The 10,929-nt window shown below is 39.4% G+C and overlaps 2 pseudogenes across 2 annotated transcripts; both read left to right on the forward strand.

Moving 5' to 3' along the window:
• Nucleotides 1–2,225: 2,225 nt before the first annotated feature.
• Nucleotides 2,226–2,850, forward strand: LOC105521075 (annotated as a pseudogene). Its single transcript, XR_001003217.1, has one exon. The product of XR_001003217.1 is annotated as an interferon-induced transmembrane protein 3 pseudogene (transcript).
• Nucleotides 2,851–9,512: 6,662 nt separating this feature from the next.
• Nucleotides 9,513–10,597, forward strand: LOC105521074 (annotated as a pseudogene). Its single transcript, XR_001003216.1, has 2 exons — nt 9,513–9,620; nt 9,653–10,597. The product of XR_001003216.1 is annotated as a 14-3-3 protein epsilon pseudogene (transcript).
• The last annotated feature ends 332 nt before the right edge of the window (nt 10,598–10,929 follow it).

Consider the following 10,929-nt stretch of genomic DNA (forward strand, 5'->3'; position numbering starts at 1 on the left):
GCAAATCATCTATACAATAAGAGTTTAATATTCAAAATATATAAGAAATTCAAAACAAAGGTAAATAATAATGATGATAACCCAACTGAAAAATAGAAGACTGACAAAATATTTTGCCAACAAATATATACAAATGACCAACAGGTATACGAAAGAGTGCTCAATATCACCTACCATCAGGCAGTTGCAAATGAAAACAATGATGAGCCATCACTTCAAATCTGTGAGGACTGCAAAAATCAGAAAGAAAAAACAGAGAAATAACAGGCAATGTTTGTCATTGATGTTCCTGAGATTCCTGAAACAAATCTTAATATCACCACTGCTCTCACACATTTCAGACATGATGGAAAAAGAAAACTTTAAAAATGATTTAACACGCAGTTCCTCAAAAATAAAGACATTCTTGTATCCCCCCAAAGCCATGGAAGAACAGGCATATCATGCAGTACCTTATAAGCCATAAAGAAGACTCTGACTCTCATGGTAATCTCAAAGGAAAATCACAGAATGGGAAGTCGAGTCCTTAGAGAATTTAAGGGTATGGGACAGAAGATGCTCCTATTTGAGAGCAAAAGGAAAAAGTGGCTTTTTAGGAAACATTTCCATTGAAGCAGTGCCCCATATCACATTTTAAGGTCTGGCATTCTTTTTGACCTTTGTACCTCTGGTCTGTGTTATCTGCTTCAGTCATGCTTACCTACCTGAATATTTGACTACTGTCTCATGTCTCTTCACGTTCCAGGGCTCTTTTGTTTGCTCAAGGCAGGAGTTCAGATGAGGATTAGAGACAGCAAGACCTGTTTTGTTGGAAAAAAGTAACATGACTTGCTGGGATCCTCCAATTACAAACCTAACACTATGTTCAGTAAAGAGGAGAGAATATTATAAAATATTCTAAAAAATTAATTTCTAAATACTGTTTTCTGACAGAATCTTTAGAATATTTAAAACATATTTTACATTTCTGGGCCCTTAGCTCTACTATCCAACACTATTGAATTTAAAATTCATGATGAATATTGGATTTCAATATTTGAGCAACAATATTTTATGCCACTGAATTTCTAGATTTCTACTAATCTAGAGTGAAGGATACAGATTAGCTGAAGAAAGGGGAAGGTTTCTGTTAAGATAAAACATCTTGAAGATTTTCTTTCTTTATTCCAAAAAAATCTTCAAGTTTTCCTCAAAAATATTGATCTAAAAATAATTTAAGTGAGGAAAAACTCCCAAAATCATTCTACAAAGGGAGCAAATAGAAAACTTAGGGTGTATTAGGAATTCCAGGGAGATGTTATTCTCACCTAGGGAAACCAGGTATCTGTATTTTTCTAACATCACATCCCTATACAAATTCCACTGAGCAGGATTCAGACATTCCCACTCCTTTTAAGATAATTCTATGGCCACATCCTTCAATGGTAGCAGTTTCTAAAAACACACACACACACACACACACACACACACACACACAGCAAGTGGCCATGGGCAGAATTCTTAATTTGACTGTAGGTGTTTGAGAGTTAAGAGAGCTAACTCTGTTTTACATGAGAGACTTGAATTACCAAAGAAGATACTGTTTAATACAGAAAGATTCTCTAATGTATTCCCTCATTCTGAGGAAAAAGAATGAAATAAGATCCACAAAGCCAGTGTAGGTACTATAGTTTTCTGAATGATGCAGCATACTATTCATGGCATAAACACAAGCATATACAGTTTCAAGTGCTGTACTTACATTATACAGAGTAAGTTGTACATAGTTCTCACATGGAGAAGTCACAATAAGTTAGAAGATACCTCTCATATGTTAATGTGTACATCAGCAAACTGGAGATTTTGTTAAAATGCGTATTCTAATTCAAGAGACCTGGGATGAGACTTGAGTTTCTGCATTGCTAACAAACTCATCAAAGATCCCAATGATTCTAGCTAAGAAAAATATTTTGTACAACATTTAGTAAGTGACAGAACCTGGGTTTTATCCCAGTGTATAAGACCGGTAAACAAAGATGACAACCTTCATTTTTTGAAGCAAGGTAGAAACAAAGAGAAACTAATAAGAAAAGGCACTTCCAGATTGAATGTGATTGTTTATGCATATTGATCAGAAAGTCTCTCCAAGATACCCGCTAATGATAGAGTTCAAAGAAAAAGTAACTTTGTGGTGGAGGAATCCTTTAGAGAGCACCTTCACCAAGTGAATAAAACTATCGGGACGAGGGAAAGGGAGGGCCCACTGAGAACCATCCCACTAACGCAACCACCGCTGGCCTTCGCAGGACACCATGAACCACACGGTCCAAACTGTCTTCTCTCCTGTCAATAGCGGCCAGCACCCCAGCTATGAGATGCTGAAGGAAGAGCACGAGGTGGCTGTGCTGGGGGCGCCCCACAACCCGGCTCCCCCGACGTCCACCGTGATCCACATCCGCAGCGAGACCTCCGTGCCCGACCATGTCGTCTGGTCCCTGTTCAGCACCCTCTTCATGAACCCCTGCTGCCTGGGCTTCATAGCCTTCGCCTACTCCGTGAAGTCTAGGGACAGGAAGATGGTTGGCGACCTGACTGGGGCCCAGGCCTATGCCTCCACTGCCAAGTGCCTGAACATCTGGGCCTTGATTTTGGGCATCTTCCTGACCATTCTGCTCATTGTCATCCCAGTAGTGATCTACCAAGCCCATCGATAGATCAGGAGACATCATTCAGGCCAGGAGCTCTGCCTATAACATGTATCCCACGTGCTCCACCTTCCATTCCTGGTCCTGCCCCCGGAGCTGAGTCCTGCATCAGCCCTTTATCCTCACACACTTTTCTACAATGGCATTCAATAAAGTGTACATGTTTAAAAAAAAAAAAACTATCGGGACAAATTGGTATCAGGTGCTGATACATATAGGAGGATTCAACATGACTTCTGCAAGATTACTGGCCAAAAAACCTAAACCATAATTGGAATTTAACCACAAAAAACATCAATTTTATGTAAAACTCAAGCTACATATGTTTCCCATATTTTGTAATTTCTAATAGTGTATTTAAATACTCCCTCTTTAGCATCCTAAAAGGCACATTTTTAAAAATTAATCCCTTTTCCTACCTTCTGAATTATCCCAGGCAATTAATTCCATCCTTTTTAAGTGTGCATTTAAAAGTTATGTTCTTCATAGAGCTGATGGAGCAACCAAATGGAACATAAACAGTGTACTTTTCTCACTCACTGATATCTGAGGACCCAGCACCATCCCCCCAAAAATGTTTTATATCCCCACCTGCCCAGACTGATCTGTCAACAAAGGGACGCTTTCAATGTTTCAGAGTATAAATTCAAGGTGAGAATTATTTGTGATATGTAAGAAGCCTGGATGGAGAGAATGAAGATAAGGCTCTGGTATACAGGGGAGAGTTACTTTAAAGAGGTCCTTTCACTGTCTTGAGAAGAAAAGGAAAAAGGTAGTTAAAATAATCTTGTTAGGCAGAAACATCAGAAGTGGAAATGGAAATGATTGCAATTCTAGAGACATGACATTCTAGAAGAAAAAGTGGGCACAGTTTTTGACCTGGGACACACTTATCTGAGAATCTGCCATTTTTTCTCTCTTCTCTGATTCCTTCTTAGGAGAGATTAACCAAACAAATCTCACCTTCATCTTGAGAATGTCTGTAAAGGCATCAGGACAAACGTTTTACCTGGTGCTACCACACCCAAAGGCAGAAGGACCTTAAAGCACAGAAAATGTTCTCTCCTCCTGGTCTTTGTGTAGAATTCAAAAACAACGACCTGCTATATAAAGATGAAACTGTGACTCTCATTTTTCTGCCCTCTAGTACTCTTCCTTGCCACAGACTCCAGTGGTTTCTGTTACAGCAATGGGAATATAGGCCAAACTGACTAGCCCCCTACCAAACACAAGCAGAGCAGCCTCTGTGATCTCCCTTTGGGGAAAAAGCTTAAAGCTTTTCAGCCCTCCTGAAAGAATTCGAGAGCCTGTGTGCTTTACCCTGGCCTCACCTTGGAATCACATGGGGCAATTAAGTAGAACAACATGAACGATTCCACCCAGAACAATAGGTAGAATCAGCATTTCTTCAAACTGGCCAGATGCTCTTAAATGGAAGTTTGGGGTGAGAGCCACTTAGCTAAGCATTGCCTCTCAAACTTTCATGTGCATATAAATTATTTGTTATTCCAGATCTCACTTGTAAGAAAATGTGATTATGTTGGTTTGGAAGGGAGCTCATTAGTTAAATTTTTTCTTTTTTTTTTTCTGAGACAGAGTCTCGTTGTGATGTGCAGGCTGGAGTGCAGTGACGTGATCTCGGCTCACTGCAACCTCTGCCTCCAGGGTTCAAGCGATTCTCTTGCCTCAGTCTCCTGAGTAGCTGGGATTACAGGTGCCCGCCACCATGCCCAGCTAATTTTTGTATTTTTAGTATTGACGGAGTTTCACCATATTGGCCAGGCTGGTCTCGAACTCCTGACCTCAAGTGATCCGCCCGCCTTGGCCTCCCAAAGTGCTGGGATTACAGGCATGAGCCACCACGCCCTGCCTTTTGCCCTTTTTTTAAGCATAGGATTACAGGCATGAGTCACCACGCCTTGCCCTTTGCCCTTTTTTTAAGCCTAGGCTTGCTGCCAGTTGGGTTGCAGTCATCACTCACAGCTCAAGATGCTCACCTACCCCAACTTCCTGTGGCAGTAGTACAGGCTGTGCCTGCAGTGGTGTGCGAAGGGAAAAGAGGGGTCTCATTCTGTGTGCCTGAGCCACTGCACAGAGGCTGTGCAACTGGTGGGAGGGCATTTCACCCTTCATCTGCAGTGTGAGGACAGTTTTCGAACTTGTTGAGAGCAAAGTTACTTTTCACAGTCCCAAGCAGGCAGCTCTTGGACTCTGAAAGTAGAATGCTTTTTCTTTTGCCCCAGTTTTGCCTTCTTGGTTCACTGAACTCTCCCCTTTCCCAGGAGCAGCACTCTGTAAGGGCTAAACTTCTGGGGAACTGCATCATTCTTGGGTCCAGCCAGCTCTGGGTCACGGCAGCCCTCCAAGCTGGCACTGACCAATGTCAGTGGCAGCTCCTGAGAGGCAAAGATAGGGGAACTGAGGTTCCCAGGGCTGGAGTCAGTTCCCTGATGCCTGCATTTTCCCAGTGGCATTCTGACACAACCACTTGCATCTTGGTGGACAGTGAGTAGCACAATATGAATCCCCAGTCTGGTGCTATGCTCTCAAGGGTTCTTGAAGTCAACAGCCATGTTAGTGTCAGGGTTCATAAGAGCAAAGGAGCTCTTCCACTATTCAGACTGTGGCAGTCCACAGGAGAAATGGAGGCTGCAGAAACATTTCCCACTTACCTGTCCTCAGCAATGCTGAGGCCCTCCAGGTTCCTAGCAGGTCTCTGCTGAGTTGGCCTCTTGCTTCCTTTTCCTTTGGCTCCTCAGATTTTTTCTGTGAGTTCTCAATTAGGTTCCAGTGTTCTTTCCTTGACATTCTATTTGAGGTATAATTACCAGTTCACAATATTTATTGTTCTTTCTAAGGAGAACTGACATCCAATGTCACAAGTTTACCATCTTGAGCCCTTTCCTTTTTTAAATATTTTATCTACATGTATGTTTTCACAACTACCATGCAACGTAACATTTCTTTGATGTCAAGTTGTACAGATGTGCTATAATTTTTGTTACTGTTGATGCTGAATAACATGGTTTTGTTTCCTTTTTGCACATTATTTAAAATATTAGATAGTGGATAAAATACCATTTCACACCAGTTATAAAGGTTATTATTAAAAAGTTAAAAGGTAACAGATGCTGCTGCCGGGTGCAGTGGCTCACACCTGTAATCCCAGCACTTCGGGAGGCCGAGGCAGGCTGATCATGAGGTCAGGAATTCGAGACCATCCTGGCCAACATGGTGAAACCCCATCTCTACTAAAAATACAAAAATTAGTTGGGCATGGTAGCACATGCCTGTAGTCCCAGCTACTGGGGAGGCTGAGGTAGGAGGATCGCTTGAACCTGGGAAATGGAGGTTGCAGTGAGCCGAGATTGTGCCACTGCACTCCAGCCTGGCAACAGAGCGAGACTCCACCTCAAAAACAAAAACAAACAAACAAAAAAGTAACATGCTGCAAAAGTTGTGGAAATGGAATACTTGTACACTGTTGATAGGAATATAAATTAGTCCAGACATTGTGGAAAGCACTGTGGTGATTTCTCAAAGAACTATAAACAGAAGCAGCATTTGACCCAACAATGAAATTGTTGGGTACATAACCAAATAAATATGAATTATTTTATCATAAAGACACACATACACACATGTTCATTGCAACATTATTCGCAGTAGTAATATCATGGAATCAGCCTAAATGTGCATCAACAGAAGACCAGATAAAGAAAATGTGGTACATACACCATGGAATACTACATATCCATTAAGAAGAATAAGATCCAGTAATTTGCAATAATATGAGTTGCAGGTCATTATGATAAGTGAAATAAGCCAGGAAAGGAAATGCAAACATTACATGTTCTCAATTATTCGTGGAAGCTAATAATTAAAACAATTAAACTCATGGAGATAGAGGTAGAAGGATGGTTATTACAGGCTGGGGAGGGTGGTGAGTGGGGGGTTAGGAAGAAGTGGGGATAGTTTATGAATACAAAAAGTAAAACAAATGAAAAAGACCTAATATAACACAACAGGGTGACTATAGTCAATAATAATTTAATTGCACATTTTAATATATCTAAGAGTATAATTGGATTATTTGTAACACAGAGAATAAATGGTTGAGAGGATGGATACTTCATTCTCCATAATGTAATTATTATATATTGCATGTCCGTATCAACATATCTCATGTATTCCATAAATATATACACAAATATATATTTAAAAATATTTTTGGCCAGGCGTGGTGGCTCACACTTGTAATTCCAGCACTTCGGGAGGCCAAGGCAGGCAGATCACGAGGTCAGGAGTTCAACACCATCCTGGCTAACATAGTGAAACCCCGTCTCTACTAAAGGTACAAAAAATTAGCTGGGCGTGGTGGCATGTGCCTGTAGTCCCAGCTACTTGGGAGGCTGAAGCAGGAGAATCCCTAGAACCTGGGAGGTGGAGCTTGTAGTGAGCTGAGATCGCACCACAGCACTCCAGGCTGGGCAACAGAGTGAGATTCCGTCTCAAAAAAAAAAAAGTTTATGAGGAATCATAGTAATATTTTCATTTTTTTTTTGTTAGAGGTACAAAATTTCTACAAATTTAACAATACAGATTTTTATATTTACCTTAACATTTTACCAAAAAAATGGAGTTAATAATTGAAAATGAAAGACAAAAAAATGGCTGGAGTCTTGTGATGGGTACTCAGGAATTTTTGTATAATTTTTATATCTTTGTTTACATTTTTAATTTCCATAATGAGTTTTAAATAAAAAATTTAAGGTTATTTTTAATAAAAACCTTCAAATACTGAACATTAGCCATGTTATGTAATAAAAAAAGGCAAATATCTTCTCATAAATTATAGTAATAAATTTAGAGATTAGTATCAGATTTGGGTATCAAGATTGGTTTTGAAGAAGCAATGAATGTGCAGCTTTTGCATTAGCAATCGGCTACTCTAACTGTAGAGATGGGTGCCATCAACCAACTTTATGTTAGATTGCTTCTGCAAATATTTTTAGTTAATAATTAATATTTAATTTTTCCTCATTCTATGATACATCATTACTTATTTGTAACAATCTGTGAGTTAGAGTACTCTCCTGTAAATCATTTCACTTTCCTAGTCTAGTAAAACCAGATGGTTCCTATCCATAAATACTCCTTGAAAACTGTTTTCTTTTTGCTTACATAACCTCTATAATGTTTTTGGTCGCACTTGTGCCCTCTTGTGGTATTTAAAGTATCTTCTTCTTCTTTCTTTAATATTTATTAAATCAACAGAAATAACTTTGGTGCTAAAAGTCTGTTACTTGGGTTGCCTAAAGTCAGAAGTTATTTTAACACTTTTGGCATGTTTGTTTTTGATAAGCTTTAATGGGATATAATTTATATAATACAATGACATTTTCATTGTAAACATCAATGTTTTTTATTTTATTTTATTTTATTTTATTTTTTGAGACAGAGTCTTGCTCTGTCGCACAGTCTGGAGTGCAGTGGCGGGATCTTGCCTCATTGTAACTTCTACCTCCCGGTTCAAGCGATTCTCCTGCCTGAGCCTCCGGAACTACAGGCATGTGTCACTACACCTGGCTAATTTGTTTGTACTTTTAGTAGAGATGGGTGTTTCACCACGTTGGTCAGGCTGGTCTCAAAATCCTGGCCTCAAATGATCCGCCTGTCTGGGCCTCCCAAAGTGCTAGGATTACAGGCGTGAGCCATCGTGCCCAGCCTGTTTTTAATGTTTTAACAGAGTTACATATTGATTATCACAACTAACTTTAAAATATGTTCATCATCCCAGAGTAAAATCTATCTTGTTTTCATTCACTCTTCACCATCACCCAGGCCTTAGACATCCATTAGTTTATTTTCTATCAATGAGCTTTTTATGGACTCTTCTTATATGTGGAATTATAAATTATGTAGTCTTTTTGAAACCTAGTTTCACTTAGTTTACTATTTTTGAGGTTTATTTCCAATGTAGCATGGATTATTGCTTAATTTCCTTTGATTGCTGAGGATTTTATTGCATAAATATGACACATATTTTTTCACTAGCTGATGGATATTTGGATGGTATTCCCCTTTGGCTCTTATAAACATTGCTGCTATGAACATTCACATACAAGTCTTTGTGTGACTTAGGTTTTCATTTCCTTTGCATACATGTGTGGAAAAAAACTTCTGGGCCATGTGGCAATTCTGTGTTTAAAATTTTGAAGAATTGCCAAATTGTTTTACAAAATGACTGCATTATTTTGCCTTTCCAGCTGCAATGCATAGAAATTCCATACTTTCCACATTTGCCGACACTTGTTATTGTCTCTTTGCTATAGCCAGTATAGTTTGTTCATTGTTATCTCATTGTGATTTGATTTTTATTTTCCTAATAACAAAATATATTGAGCATATTTTTATGTTCATATTAGCAATTTGTATATCTTCTCTGGTGAAACATATATTCAAGTCCCTTGACCATTTTTAATTGGTAATTTGTCCTTTTATTATTGACATATAAGAGTTTGTTTTGGTTTTGTTTGTATTCCAGATACTAGAGCCTAAGAAGATAGATAATTTGAAATATTGTCTCTCATTATGCAGCTTAGATTACATATTCTTCTTGGTGTATAAAAAAATGTTTTTCAATTTGATGAAGTTTATCAGTTTCTTCTTGATTATGCTTTTTTGTTGTGTTATTTAAGAAATCATTAGTTGCCAGGGAGCGGTTGCCATAGAGTTGAGCAGTTTTCCGCCTGCGCAGGGCAAAGTCCCTGATTGAAGCGCTGCCATTTTTGCTGCCCAGCAGCGGAGCGACAGTCAGTGACACTAATCGCTTACATCCGTCTCGCAGACCCTGTGAGAGCGGCTGCTGCTGTGGATGATCGAGAGGATCTGGTACCAGGTAAAGCTGGCCGAGCAGGCTGAGCAATACAACGTGCTCTGGAACTGAACCCACAGTATCTTCCAAGAAATGGTGTAATCAATGAAGAAGATAGCAGGGATGGATGTGGAACTGACGGTTGAAGAAATAAACCTCCTATCTGTTGCATATAAGAATGTGATTGGAGCCAGAAGAGCCTCCTGGAGAATAATCAGCAGCATTGAACAGAAAGAAGAAAACAAGGAAGGAGAAGACAAGCTAAAAATGATTTGGGAATATCGCCAAATGATTGAGACTGAGCTAAAGTTACTCTGCTGTGACGTTCTGGATGTACTGGACAAAAACCTCATTCCAGCAGCTAACACTGGCGAGTCCAAAGTTTTCTATTACAAAATGAAAGCTGACTACCACAGGTATCTGGCAGAATTTGCCACAGGAAATGACAGGAAGGAGGCTGTGGAGAACAGCCTAGTGGCTTATAAAGCTGCTAGTGATATTGCAATGACAGAACTTCCACCAACGCATCCTATTCACTTAGGTCTTGCTCTCAATTTTTCTGTATTCTACTACGAAATTCTTAATTCCCCTGACTATGCCTGCAGGTTGGCAAAAGCAGCTTTTGATGATACGATTGCAGAACTGGATATGCTGAGTGAAGAAAGCTATAAGGACACTATGGACTTCAGGCATGCAGGGTGATGATGAAGAACAGAATAAAGAAGCGCTGCAGGACATGGAAGATGAAAATCAGTGAGACATAAAAACCAACAAGAGAAACCATCCCTGACCACCCCACTCTTCCCCATCCTGCCCCTTGGAAACTCCCCATTGTCACTAAGAACTGCCAAATCTGACTTTTACATTTGGCCTCAGAATTTAGGTTCCTGCCCTGCTTTTTTGTTTGTTTTTGTTTTTTTTTTTTTTTTTTAACAGTTTTCAAAAGTTCTTAAAGGCAAGAGTGAATTTCTGTGGATTTTACTGGTCCCAGCTTTTAGGTTCTTTAAGACACTAACAGGACTGCTAGAGGCTTTTCCAGCATTACTGTATTGTCCCGGTGCCAGATGTGGCAAGATTACCATTAGAAATGGAAATTACGTTTGAAAGCCATTAGGTGATGCTTCTAGGTGATGCAAGCGTCTAAGGGAGATGTTAATCACACTATAGAGGCATAAGTGGTATCATTTTTCAGTTTTTCTAATTGTTTAAAACGTATTTTATACCAATGTTTGAAAGTAATTCGGTGTTAGCTTGAGATGGTTAAAGATTGTTTGGGGAGGGAGTTTTGAAATGGTTTTGCTGTAAAAAGTTTTTCAAACTCTACAGAAATGTTGCTGAAAAGCGTGGTGCTAGTAACAGTTCAACAAT

Source organism: Colobus angolensis, unplaced genomic scaffold, assembly GCF_000951035.1.
Source record: "Colobus angolensis palliatus isolate OR3802 unplaced genomic scaffold, Cang.pa_1.0 Scaffold395, whole genome shotgun sequence".
In the NCBI taxonomy this organism is placed as follows: Eukaryota; Metazoa; Chordata; class Mammalia; order Primates; family Cercopithecidae; genus Colobus; species Colobus angolensis.